Source organism: Chiloscyllium punctatum, chromosome 12, assembly GCF_047496795.1.
Source record: "Chiloscyllium punctatum isolate Juve2018m chromosome 12, sChiPun1.3, whole genome shotgun sequence".
NCBI classification, from domain to species: Eukaryota; Metazoa; Chordata; class Chondrichthyes; order Orectolobiformes; family Hemiscylliidae; genus Chiloscyllium; species Chiloscyllium punctatum.
In genome coordinates, this window is record NC_092750.1 from 13,962,092 (window position 1) to 13,975,878 (window position 13,787).

General features: G+C 43.0%; 1 protein-coding gene across 2 annotated transcripts in view; it reads right to left on the reverse strand.

Moving 5' to 3' along the window:
* Positions 1 to 13,787, reverse strand: part of LOC140483606 (ETS domain-containing protein Elk-1-like) — an 87,695-nt gene that overhangs the window by 35,705 nt on the left and 38,203 nt on the right. For both annotated transcript variants that reach the window (XM_072581869.1, XM_072581870.1), the window contains exon 2: positions 4,221 to 4,354. The gene's annotated coding sequence lies outside the window, so the exon portion shown is untranslated. The remainder of the gene's footprint in view (positions 1 to 4,220; positions 4,355 to 13,787) is intronic.

Consider the following 13,787-nt stretch of genomic DNA (forward strand, 5'->3'; position numbering starts at 1 on the left):
AATAAAAGCAAAGGATATCTAAAACTTTAATTAGGAGGGAGAAATTAAAAGAATTTAGCTAGAAATGTAAAACAAAAAAAAGGAACAGCAAGAGTTCCTGTAGGTATTTAAAAAAGGAAATGAGCGAGTGAGTGCTGACCCTCTAGATAATGAGAATGGGGGGGTTAGCAGTAGACAATAAGGAAATAGTAGATGAAATGAACAATTATTTTGTTTCTGTCTTCCCTATAGAGGACACAAAAGAAATTGCAGTAGCAGTAAATTAGAAGATGGAAGGGAAGCAGGAACATTGTCAAATTACAATGAATTTGGGAAGTGGTACTAAGCAAGCTGGCAGAGCTGTAGTGTGGCAAGTTTCTGGGTACAGATGGATTTCAGTCTAGGCTTTCGAAAGAGGTCATTCATGAATCATTAATATAGCTGTATTAATTTTCCAGAACTGCCCAAGTTTGGGAAAAGTTCTATCAGACTGAAAAGTAGCAAATATAATCCCCCAAATCAAGAATCGAAGAAAAGAGGAAACTTTAGGCTAGTTAGTTTGATGTCTTGTTTAACTGGGGGGGGTAGGGGTGTGTGTTAGAATCAATCATTAAGGACATGAAGCAGAGCACTTACTAAAACCTCCAGTAATCAGGAAAAGACAACAGGGTTTCATAAAGAGGAAATCATATTTAATTAAATTTATTAGACTTCTTTGAAGGAGTAACATGCAATATGGATAAACAGGATTTCCAGAAGGCATTTGATAAGGCGCTACAAAGGTTATTAAAGAAAATGAAAGCTCTTGCGTAGGAGGTAGCTTGCTAGCACAGACAGAAAATTGGCTGACTGACAGAAAACAGAGAGTATGCATAAATGGATATTTGTCCGATTGACAGGATGTGATGAGTAGAGACCTGTAGGAGTCAGTGCTGGGACCTCAATGTTTTGCAACTTACAGCACTGACTTGGATGATGGGAGTGAAGAAGTGGAATCTAAATTTGGAGATGACAAAGATAGGTCAGAAAACATGTTTTGAAGAAGACAAAGAGTTTGCAGACTGATACAGATCAGCTGAGTGAGGGGGAGGATGGAGTATAATGTGGGAAAATGTGAAGTTGTTCACTTTGGTAGGAAGAATGAAAAAATAGAGCAATACTTAAATACAGAATGGCTGAAAAATGTTGAGGTGCAGAGGGATCTGGATGTTCTAATGCACGAGTCACAGATGTCAGTATGCAGGAACAGCATGTCATCAAGGCCACTGGGATGCTATACCTTATTAAGAGAAACTCAATATGTAAATAGAGATCATCTGTTGAAGTTACGCAGGCATTTGTGAAGACCACGTCTCGAATATTATGTGCTGCTTTGGTCTGCTTATTTAAAGAAGGATATAAATGCATTGTAGGTGTTTCAGAGGAGGTTTAACAGATGGAGAGCTGAAAAGAGTGAGTTGACTTATGATGAAAGGTTAGACAGGCTGAATATATCTCAGCTGGAGTTTAGAAGAGAGAGAGAGAGACAGAGAGAGGAGTGTCTTGATTGAAGTGTATAAGGTCCAAAAAGATCTTGAAAGGTGGATGTGAAAAGGCTTCCTCATGTGGGTGAGCCCAGAACTAGAAGGCATGGTTTCATAAGAACATAAGAACCAGGAGAAGGACTAGGCAATTCATACCGACCTCAAGTCTGCTCCACTATTTAATCTCAACTCCACTTTCTTGCCCACTCCCCATAACCCTTCAACCCATTACTAATTAAAATTCTGACTATAGCTCCCTTAAATTTATTCAATGTCCTGGCATCTATCACACTCTGAGGCAGTGAATTCCTCAGGTTCAGGACTTTTTGAGAGAAATAATTTCTCAGCTCTACTTTAAATCTGCTACCCCAAGTCCTAAAACAATGACCTCACATTCTAGTTTGCCTCGCCAGGAGAAAAATCTTCTCTCTGCCTACTTTGTAAATCCCCTCTAGCATCTTATATAGCTCAATTAGATCTTCTCTCATTCTTCTAAGCTCCAGAGAGTGTAGACCTCAGCCACTTTGTCTCTCTTCAGAAGACAATTACAATTACGGACCACCCTTTGAGATGTGACGTGAGGAGGAATTATTTTTGTCAGAGGGTTGAACAATTTTGGGACTCTTATCTCAGAAGGCAGGTGTCACCTTTAAGGTGGAGATGGATCGATTCTTATTTCCCAAGGAGATCAAAGGTCATCGGAAGAAGATGGGAATGTGAAATTCAAAATACAAGTAGACCCTACTGAACAGACAAGCAGACTCAAGAGACTAAATGGCCCACTTCTGCTCCTATTTCGTATATTTGGGATTGACAACAAATACTGACTTAACCAGCAAAGCCCATGCTCCATGACAAACAAAAATAATAACTTATAAGTAGAATCCCTATGGTATGGAAGCAGGCTATTCAGCCCATCGAGTCCACATCAAAGGGCACCCCACCCCCCCTACCCTATCCCTGCATTGTCCATGGCTAATCCACCGAGGATGTACACCCCTAAACACCAAGTGCAATTTGACATGGTCAATTCACCTAACCTGCACATCTTTGGACCATGGGAGGAAACCAGAGCACCTGAAGGAAACCCATGCAGACACAGGGAGTATGTGCAAACTCCACACAGACAGTCGCCCGAAGCAGGAATCAAACCCAAATCCCTGGTACTGTAAGGCAGCAGTGCTAACCGCTGAGCCACCCTTAATTATTAGCCCTCGAGCATCTTACTCAAATGACGCATCTTCCTCGGTGTTTTTTAGTCAACACGTTCAGACATGTTATGATTCATCACTGGAATGGACGAGATATGAAGCCAGACCTCCTAGTCCAAGTATAGGATTGCAACTATTGTACAAACCCTTTTGTAAATGATCCCTTCCACTTCAGTGTCAGAAACAGTAATGCCATTATTTTCAGTCAATCCCCTTATTAATGTGAAACCACAATTTACAAGTGTCTACTGATCTCCCAATTCCCCTCAAACTAAGAATGGGGCTTATTAAAACCAGTCTTGTTACTGGCCCCTAATCTGCATAGCAACCCAAACTGGTGCGATGATGGCACTGAGCAATCCAAGAGGATTGAAGTCCAATTTAAATCAAGTCAGCCACTGGCATCTTTTGCTTCAAAAGGCCAGGAAAATGATGCCGTGCTTTATTTTAATCCCGTTCTGCTTGACCACATGAAGGATTCTGCTTAAATGGGTAGGTTGTCTATTTCTGAACATGATGTGGGACTTCTCGATATTGCTCTGAATTATTGTAGCACTATTCCACTTTCAGTGTTGCACTTATCACATACACCTTCTTCAAAGTCACTGTTGTTATTGTCAAAAATAATGATGTGCACATCCACTTTCATTAACATCACTGACCCAAGCCAACATATTCCAATTTATTTTTCCATGGGATTCTTTAATGGGATGTGGGCATCACTGTCTGGGTCAGCATTCCTTGCCCATCCCTAGGGAGTGGTGGAGAGCTGCCTTCTGGAACAACTGTTGGCAGACCAACAATGCACTTAGGGAGACAGTTTCAGGGTTTTACTCAGTGACAGTGAAGGACAGTTATGTCTCCAAGTCAGAACGGTGAGTGGCTTGGAGGGCAACATGCAGGCTCCCATAATCCCATATCTGCTGCCCATATCCTTCTAGGTGGAAATGGTCATGGGTTTGTAAGGTGAGTCAAAGAAGCCTTGGTATATTCCTGCTGTGCATCTTGTGATGGTATACAATGCTGCTATTAGGAATCAATGGTAGAGGGAGTAAATGTTTGTGGATGTGGTGTCAATCAAGTGGGATACTCTATCGCGGGTGTGTCAAGCTTCTTGAGCATTTTTGGAGCAGTACTTATCCAGGTGAGTGGGAAGTATTCCATCACAGTCCTGACTTGTATTTATACACAAAATCTGCTCGATCAATCCTAGTCAACATATTACAATTTATATACATTCATGGTTTCCAAATTTTGATCAACACATACTTAACTACTCAATTCTGCCATTATGAATCGTTTCCAACAAAAAGAGATCTACTGTTAGATGTGATGAACAATATTTGTTAAACAATCCTGATTGGGCTAATAGATATACGAAAACCAAATTTAAGTAAGATTTATAACATAGTTCATTTATGCTCATTTATAACATAGTTCATTATAACATACATTCATTCCCAGGGACCTATGTTTTGTAAACGAATTCTGGATCTTTTTAATTTACCTGCACGCTTGGGGAATCTATAGATCACCACTGCTTTCTCCAAGGCAATGCCTCAACCAGAGTTGGCTTGCTCATCAATCAGCTTCTTATTCTTCTGTACTTTTGCGATCATTTGACATTTGTATCTTCTTGACCTAATGAGTGAAAACAAATAGCTTAGGCAAACATGTCTTTCTGTTCAGCAATAAACAGAGACTTGTATTCCTAAGGTAAGTAAACCTCTAACGTAACAGGCTAAGTCAGAAGCCCATGGGCTCAGAGTGGACATTTGGGCAAGTTGCCTGTGGGTATTCCCTTGTATGTTTTCTTTATGGGATGTCAATATTGCTGACAAGGCCAACATTTGTTACACATCTTGTTGAACTGCTACAGTTCATATGGCTCATGAGGCCATTTCACAGGGCAATTTCACAGAGTCACATGCAACCCACCCAGACATTCCAGTGGGTCAACACTTTCATTGCTGGTTTCTGTAGCCACTGCTACAGCTCAGCATTAGAATCACAGAATTATACAATATGGAAGAGGCCCTTCGGCCCATCTGTCCCACCATTCGGCTCAGCAGCTGGAGAAATCAGAGGGAACTTGGATCAAATGCAAGTCAGACCAGGTAAGATTTCCTAAAGGAAAACAGTGAATCAGATGGGCTTTTGTAACAATCAATGTTTGCGGGTGCCACAGTGGTTAGCACTGCTGCCTCACACTGCTGGGAACCTGGGTTCAGTTCAAGCCTTGGGTGATTGTTTGTACAGAGTTTGCACATCCTCCTTGTGACTGCGTGGGTTTCCACCGGGTGCTCCAGTTTCCTCCCATGGTCCAAAGATGTGCAGGTTAGGTTTATTGATCATGCTAAATTGACCATAGTAACTATGGGCGTGTTAGCCATTATAGACATAGGGTTCTGTGGATAGGGTGGTGGGCTGGGTCTGGGTAGAATGATCTTCAGAGTATCAATGCAAGCTCGATGGCCCGAATAGCCACTTTCCACACTGTAGGGCGCCTATGGTGAGATGATAATTTTCATGGTCACCATCCCTGAGATTAGCTTTCAATTCCAGATTTTATTAGATGAATTTAAATTCCACCAGATGTCATTGTGGGATTTGAACTGAGTCCAGACCGTATTAGTCTGGTTCTCTGGATCACAATGAAATCATCACTATATCCCCACTGCAACATCCCCTGGCATGTGAATGGAATTTGTCTCTCTTGCATGTTACCACAGAATCCCTACAGTGTGAAAGCAGGCCATTCGGCTCATCAGGTCCACGCCGACCCTCTAAAGAGCATCCCACCCAGACTCGCTCCACCCCACCCTATCCCTGTAACCCTGCATTTCCCATGGCCAATCCACCTAAACTGCGTATCTTTGGACTGTGGGAGCAAACCAGAGCGCCCGGAGGAAACCCACGCTAAAACTCCACACGGACAGTCTCCCAAGGGTGGAACTGAGCGGTTCCCTGGCGCTGTGCCAACCACTGAGCCACGGTGCCGTCCCAGTGCACCAGTGAAAAATTAGAACCATAAGGAGAATGACAAGAATGATGACTATTTCCTATGGTTTAGGAGTCACTTCCATTTGTTAAATCAATCCGGTTCACAGCTTCTTTGTCCAGGTCCCCGAGGAACATATTCAACCACAGGATCACCATTTGCTCTGAAGTCACCAGGATTTGAACATTAGTTCCCTGAACATTGTGACAGACAACCCCTGGAGAAATGTCAAGGGGGCATCGAGATGATAAAATTAAATTTTGAGTCCAAAATACCCCTTGAACATTTTCATTTGTTAGATACATGAAGGAGGAGCTGGCTAGCTTGGCTGTGAAGATGGTGGCCTACGATTCTGATTAACATCAACTGCGTGGGTTCAATTCCAGTATGAATGTCACCTTGCCCTGTCCCTGAAACTGGAAGCCAGTAGCAAAAACTTCACTGACGACAACTAAGAGAAAAAAGAGATCAGGCTGAAACGTTGGTACACAATGGGACAATTAAGGACCTACCCTGAGGACAGGACACATCTCCCACTCATTGTATTGATTAGATTAGATTCCCTCCAGTGTGGAAACAGGCCCTTTGCCCCAAAAGGTCCACACCAACCCTCTAAAGACTAATCCACCCAAACCCATTTCCCTTTGACTAATGCATCAACACTATCAGCAATTTAGCATGGCCAATTCACCTGACCTGCACATCTTTGGATTGTGGGAGGAAACCAGAGCATCCGGAGGAAACCCACACAGACAGTCACCCAAGGCTGGAATCGAACCTGGGACCTTGGCGCAGTGAGGCAGCAGTGCTAACGACTGAGCCACCATGCTGCCCATTGTCATGCATTAACTCCACAGCAAGCTAACAGTGGTCAGTTTGTAACTACTGGCAGTCAGCCAACATTCATTGTATGCTGCTTTGTTCACAAAAAAAAGTATTCAAATTCACAGCAATTGCAGCATTTCCAGTTTGACTACATCAACACTGCAGAAGCACTGAAACAGACCCTGCACTGTAAACAAAAGCTGACATTCCAACTAACTTGGCCCACATCCGAGATTCCAATTGAGAAAGGGCCTGGATTATTATCCACCTGCTACATTCCTGTATAAAAATGCCATGTATTATTCAGACCTGCAAACAATCCCAGAAATCTTGCCCCAACAATATGTATATAACATAGTTAACATTATAAAATATCACAAGATGTTTCCCATGTTATAGTTCATATTTTCCATAAGTTCATTGACAAGCCCCAACAGTTGGTCACACTCAGCACTAAAGTGATATGTATCCAATGGGATGGATCGGAGCCCTGTCCAGTTCCTCAGCATCTGCCGCACATCTCCATTAGTGTCAGGAAAGAAGTGACAGGCTCTTCTCTCTTGATCGGAAGGGCAGCCTACTAGAGGTCTTGAAAAGTATGAAAACTATTGATAGGGTTGTTAGAGACAAATATTTACTCTTATTGAAAAGAGCATAAATTGAGGCCATCAACATAAAATATGTAAAAGGGAATTCTGAAGAAATTGTTTTCCTAAAGCCAGGAAGTGGCTGAAGCAAGTTCTGTAATTCACAGCATATAGGTTGACACCGCATATAAGATGTCCCCAAAAGTCATGCTTTTGCACATAATTGTGGTACAGACAACTCACAACTTGATGACCAATGGAGGTGCGCTCATGAAGGGACCAAACAGGTTGATGCTCAAGCCCATCCCACACGCACCAGTGTGACCCCCCAATACAGTTGGACCAGGAGACTTTCCTAGTCAGCCACTTCTAGCCACAACATACTATCTAACACATATTTTACTGATCGATATAAAGGATCTAATAACGGATCTAACAATGGATCAAGCAAGCGATACTCGCTGTACTACAAAAAGTTGTGAGTTTAAACACACAGGCACCAATTTGCAGCAGAAGCTGATGGTATTTCAAGATGGTGTGATGACCCTTTAACAAGGCTATGGTGCACTTGGGGTTTTTTTTTCAAGATGGGGTTGTAAAAGCAGAGGTGTCAATTTGGCTGGAAATGGTTACTTGAAAACAATGGTAGGGGAGTAGCCAGTTCTCCCAGTTCAGTTTTTTTTTTCTAGTTTGGTTTAGTTTTAGTAGGCAGTCAAAAAACTGCTGGGGTCCTAGAGAAGCAGCTACAGTGAAAAGAGGTTCCATGCTTCAACAGATGTTTCTTGCCTGAACTTCCTCTCTGAAATTTCTCCTGCCTGTAAGAACCTGTATTTGAATTTACCTTTTGACAAGGGGTGTGTTTACAGGATGTTGCAGGGATTGGAACAGCTTCATTAAGTTGCAATAGAGTCGATTGGGTTTTCAAATAGTTTAAGTTATTCTAAATTCTGTTTTTCTTTTGTTAGAGTTTCAATGGTAGTGTTTAAATAAATTCTGTTATGTTTAAAGCTGAGTTGTTGACCAGCTACAATCTCGTAGAATATCTATTTTACATCTGCCCTTTAAAATAAGAAAAGTTAGGATTTGGGCTACCTTCTTAAAACATTTTGAGAGAGTCTGGTCTGGTCCATGGCAACGACCCAGACGTATGCTGGTAGTTCACTTTTAAATGCATTGTCTGTGGCAACCTTCATTTTTGGTGATATCTTTGGCTCTTCAACCTATATTAGAATAAGAGGTAAGCTATTCAGGGCTGAGATGAGAAAGGATTTCTTCAGAGAGTTGTGAACCTGTGAAATTCTCTCACACAGGAAGCTGTTGGAACCAGTTCATTAGATATGTTCAAGAGGGAGCCGGATGTTTACCTTGTGGCTAAAGGGATTAAGGGGTACGGAGAGAAGCGGGAATGGGGTACTAAGATTGCAAGATCATATTGAATGGTAGTGCAGGCTCAAAAGGGCTTAATGGCCTACTCCTACACCTAATTTCTATGTTTCTATGTTACTTCAAAATTGATAGTACCTGGTCCATTTAGGTTACACGAGACAAGCTTATGAGGGAGAAGGGAACAGAAGGTTTCTTAGATTGAGATTTTAGATTTTGTTAGATTTAGATGAAGAAATATGGGAGGAGGGTCCAATGGAGCATTAACTCCACGGACTGGTGGGGCTGAATGTCCTGTTTCTGTGCTATATTTGCTGTGCAGATGAGAAGAGTTGCAAGTATAGCTCCACGTCCTTAAGGACTCAGGATTTTTAAAACTTTATTCACAGAAGAAGGGTATCAGTGGTCCATCCCTAATTGCCCATACGGGCATTTAAGAGTCAACCACATTGCTGTGGGTCTGGAGTCACATGTAGGCCAGATGGAGTAAAAACAGCAGTTTCCTAAAGGACATTAGGGAACCAGATCGGTTTTTCCAATTATCAATGATGGTTTAATGGCCAACACTAGATTCTAATTCCAGATTTTTTACTGAGTTCAAATTCCACCATCTGGTATTCAGTCAGTGTTGCACCTGAAACCCCACATACTGGGGATGAGGTTTTAGCTATGTTTTCTTAACAGCTCATTCCGAATCAAAATTTATGACTCTGGATTTTCACATTCACTTGTTATGGTTTTGAAGTGGCCATAAACTAAAATCTGGAAATCCCCAGTGAAAGTCCCCACCTCCTACAGCTCCACTCAACTCTTAACCTTCATGCCGGCCAGCTCACATTTCCGAGTTGTGAATCACTCACACATATACTGGACATGTGTCCAAAAGAGAAGTGAGATTTGGTTAATACTTTAACTAATTCTTCTGCACTCTGTCCGCCTTGTACAGGAACTATACTTACCTGAGAACAAATCTGACAGCATTCATGGAGAGAGAAACAGAGCTACTGTTTTGAGTGTGATATGACTTCTTCAGAACTGAAAGGAGATGAAAATTGTTGTTTTCTTATGGTGTTAACAGAGGAGCTAGTGGGACCCAGAACAAAACACAGCAACAGTGTTAATGGTGGTAAAGAAGGGATTTAGTATTTCCATTACCACAGGTTACAACTGTCTGACCACAGCATCATATGTCCACAAATGTGCCATTGTCAATAAGGAGCCAATAGAGTCCTGAGGTGAAAATTAAGGCTCACATGGGTCTACTTTATTAAATGGCAAAGCATTTGTATTTCTATCTTCAGTTTCATTACCACAAGCCCCAACTGCACCACCCCCGCCCCCCAACCCCTGCCTATCTCCCACCTCTCAAACTTGTGGATAATGGAGGACTTTTCAAGTGTGTTCTCATTTGTAAGTTAGGAAGTACAGCAACCAAGCACACAGCAAGATCCACAAAATGCATTGACACAAATGACCAGATAATCAGTTTTCACAATAATGGTCTGGGGATACATATTAGCCAGACCACCACGGCAAACTCCCTTGCCCCTCCTTGAATGGTGTCGTGGGTACAATGACAAGGCCCCATTTTAAAATTACGACATTGAAAAGACATCTGGATGGGTAACGAATAGGAAGGGTTAAGAGGGTTATGAGCCAAATGCTAGCAAATGGGACTAGATTAATTTAGGATATATGGTTGGCACAGAGAAGTTGGATTGAAGGGTCTGTTTCCAGGCATATGTCTCTATTATTTTCTGACTCATCCAAAAGTCAACACCTCTGGCAGTGCAGCAAACCCTCAGAACTGCACTGGCCACATAGAACATAGAAAAGTACAGCACAGAACAGGGCCTTAGGCCCACGATGTTGTGCCGAAGTTTAATCCTAATGTAAAAGATAATAACTTAACCTACACAGCCCTCAACTCACTGCTATTCATGTGCATGTCCAGCTGTCGCTTAAATGTCCCCAATGACTCTGCTTCCACCACCACCGCTGGCAACACATACCATGCATTCCCAACTCTCTGCGCAAAGAACCTACCTCTGATGTCTCCTCTATACCTTCCTCCTAATTTCTTAAAACTATGACCCCTCATACCAGTCAATCCTGCCCTGGGGAAAAGTCTCTTGCTACTCACCCTACCTATTCCTCTCATTATCTTGTATACCTCGATCAGGTCTCCTCTCTTCCTCCTTCTCTCCAAAGAGAAAAGTCCCAGCCTTTTCAAACTTTCTTCATAAGACAAGCCCTCCAGTCCAGGCAGCATCCTGGTAAACCTTTTTTACACCCTCTCCAAAGCCTCTATCTTTCCTAAAGTAGAGCGACTGGAACTAGACACAGTATTCCAAGTGTGGTCTCACCAGGGACTTGTAGAGCTGCAGCAAAACCTCGCGGCTCTTAAACTTGATCCCCCTGTTATTGAAAGCCAAAACACCATATGCTTTCTTAACTAGCCTATCCAATTGGGTGGCAACTTTGAGGGATTTATGTACTTGTACACCCAAATCCCTCTGTTCCTCCACACTGCCAAGAGTCCTGTCTTTAATCCTATATTCAGCATTCGAGTTCGACCTTCCAAAATGCATCACATCATCCTGGATTTTGGGCTCCGATCTCCGCAGTGGGGACTCAAAGCCACAAGGTTCTGGTTTCAAGGTGAAAGCACTCTGCCTTGAAAGTGAAGAACTAACAGAAACCACTGGCAATTCATTGAAGGTTCAGAGGAGAGGAAATGGTAGTCAGCAGACAGGGCAAATGCTGAAAACTCCGAATCGGGAGAGGATAGGTCACTGTTAGAGTATGGTGTGCAGTTCAGGAATCCACATTGTCGGAGGGATGCGATTGAACTGGAGATGGTACAGAGGAGATTTATCAGGATGTCACCTGGGCTGCAAAATTTCAATTATAAAGAGTGATTTGACAGATTGAGGTTGTTTTCCTTAAAGCATAAGAGACAGAAAGGAGGTGTGATAGAGATTATAAAACTGAGGAGCTTAGATATGTAGGATCTTCTCCCCTTGATGGAGGGATCAACAAATGATTGATTGATTGACTGTTGTCACAAGGAGTCATAGAGATGTACAGCACTGAAACAGGCTCTTCGGTCCAATTCGTCCATGCCGACCAGATATCCTAACCTAATCTAGTCTCATTTCCCTCTTGGCCCATATCCTTCTAAACCCTTTCTATTTATATACCATCCAGATGCCTTTTCAATGTTGCAATTGTACCAGCCTCCACCACTTCTCTACATCGGGGAGACCAATGTAAACTTAGGGAGTGGTTCGCCGAGCATCTCAACCGGGCCCGCAGGGGCCGACCAGACCTCCCAGTCACTGCCCATTTTAATTCCCCTTCCCACTCCCTTTCCAACATGACCATCCTTGGTCTCCTCCATTGCCACAACGAACCAAACCGCAAATTGGAGGAACAACACCTCACCTTCCACCTGGGCAACCTACAGTCTGGAAGACCCAACAGTAAGTTCTCCAATTTCAAATAACCTCCTTTCCCACCCCCATACTCCCTTCCCAGCACCTCCCTCTCCCTTCCACTCCTCCCTGCCACCAACCAGATTCATTCCTCCCATTGACCAACCAGGTTCACCCTTCCTCACTTCATCACCCAGTCCCTGCCACCCCCTTTATCTGCAACTCCCCCTACACCCACCCCAAGTCTTGAAGAAGGGTCACACCCAAAACATCGACTTCTCCACCTCCTGATGCTGCCTGGCCTGCTGTGTTCTTCCAGCCTCCTGCCTGTCTACCCTGGATTCCATCATGTTTTCGTCTCCACCACCTCCTCTAGCAACTCATCGCATACACACACCATCCTCTGTGTGAAAAGGTGGCCCCTTAGGCCCCTTTTAAATCTTTCCCCTCTCACCCTAAACCTATACCCTCTATTCTGGACTCCCCCACCCCAGGGAAAAGACCTTTTCAGTTTACTCTATCCATGAACATTTTATAAACCTCTGAAAGGTCATGTACTGAGATACAGTAAGAAGTGTCATTTTGCATGCTATACAGGTAGATCATACCATGCAAGATGCATCAGAGTGGCAGAACTGAATGCAGAATATGGTGTTACAGCTGCAAAGAAGATGAAGAGAGAGAGATCAACATTAACATTTGAGAGGTCTGTTCAAAAGTCTGATAACAGTGGGGAAGAAGTAGTTTTTGAATCAAGTTGTAAGTGTCTTCAAACTTTTATATCACTACAGGGAATGGATTTAGGTAAGAGGCAAGATGTGAGGAAAAATATTTTCACTGCAGGGGTAATAACGACAGAACCTTTCATAATATTTAAGAAGTATTTAAATGCGCATTTGCGATGCCAAGACAATAGGCCAAGTGCTCGCAAATGGGATTAGAATAATTCAGTGTTTGTTTTTCAACTGGCCCAGACTTGATGGGCCAAAGAGCCTTTTTCTGTGCTGTGGCTCTCTATGACTGTATTATACAGTGCAGGGATATGGGCTCTATGGGAGATTTTGGAACTTCTCTTTTTAAGTATCACCTTGGCTCAATTGACATACTCTGACCTCTGAGTCACAAGCTTGTGCATATGAGTATGATATGAATTTGTACCTGAATTCACACTTCAGTTTGATATGGTCAGACTGCTACACTGCTGCTGAGAAGCTGAGCTCCCACTTGACTAATCAAGGGTTTTAAAGGTTCCGCGACACTCTTGAAAGGAAAGCAAGTAACCATGGACACAGGTTCTCGCTTAACCAACACAAAAACTGAACAAAATTAGTCAATCACCTTATTGTCTTTGCTGGAATCTTTCTATGCACAAAAATGGCTGCCACAAGCACCTACATGACAAAGTCACCACGCCTCAAGGTATAAACACCAGACAGTCCCTCAATCAGCCACTTCACCTTCAGCAGAAGGAGATTGGGTTATTCACGGCTAAGCATAGTATTAGCGAACATTGAAGGGAGCTCCCAGAGATGAAGTACTAATGCCCCAGGTGCACAATGCTAATAAACCTCAACCAGAGGCACTTCCGAAAGTGGGGACCGTGGAGGGGCTGAGGCAAAGATGGGTGGTGTGAACTCAGGCTTCCACTCCTGATTACTCTGCAGTGACAGGTAATGGGAAAGGTGGGTGGGCACAGCACGTTAGATAGAGTCAAGGTAAGTGGTAATGATTGAATCATTTGCTGACACACACACAGGCAGTCCCAACATATAAAGAGCTGCCAACTGGGTGAGGTACCTAGGGGTGCTGCCACTATACACTGGCACTGGTGCATGTTGGCA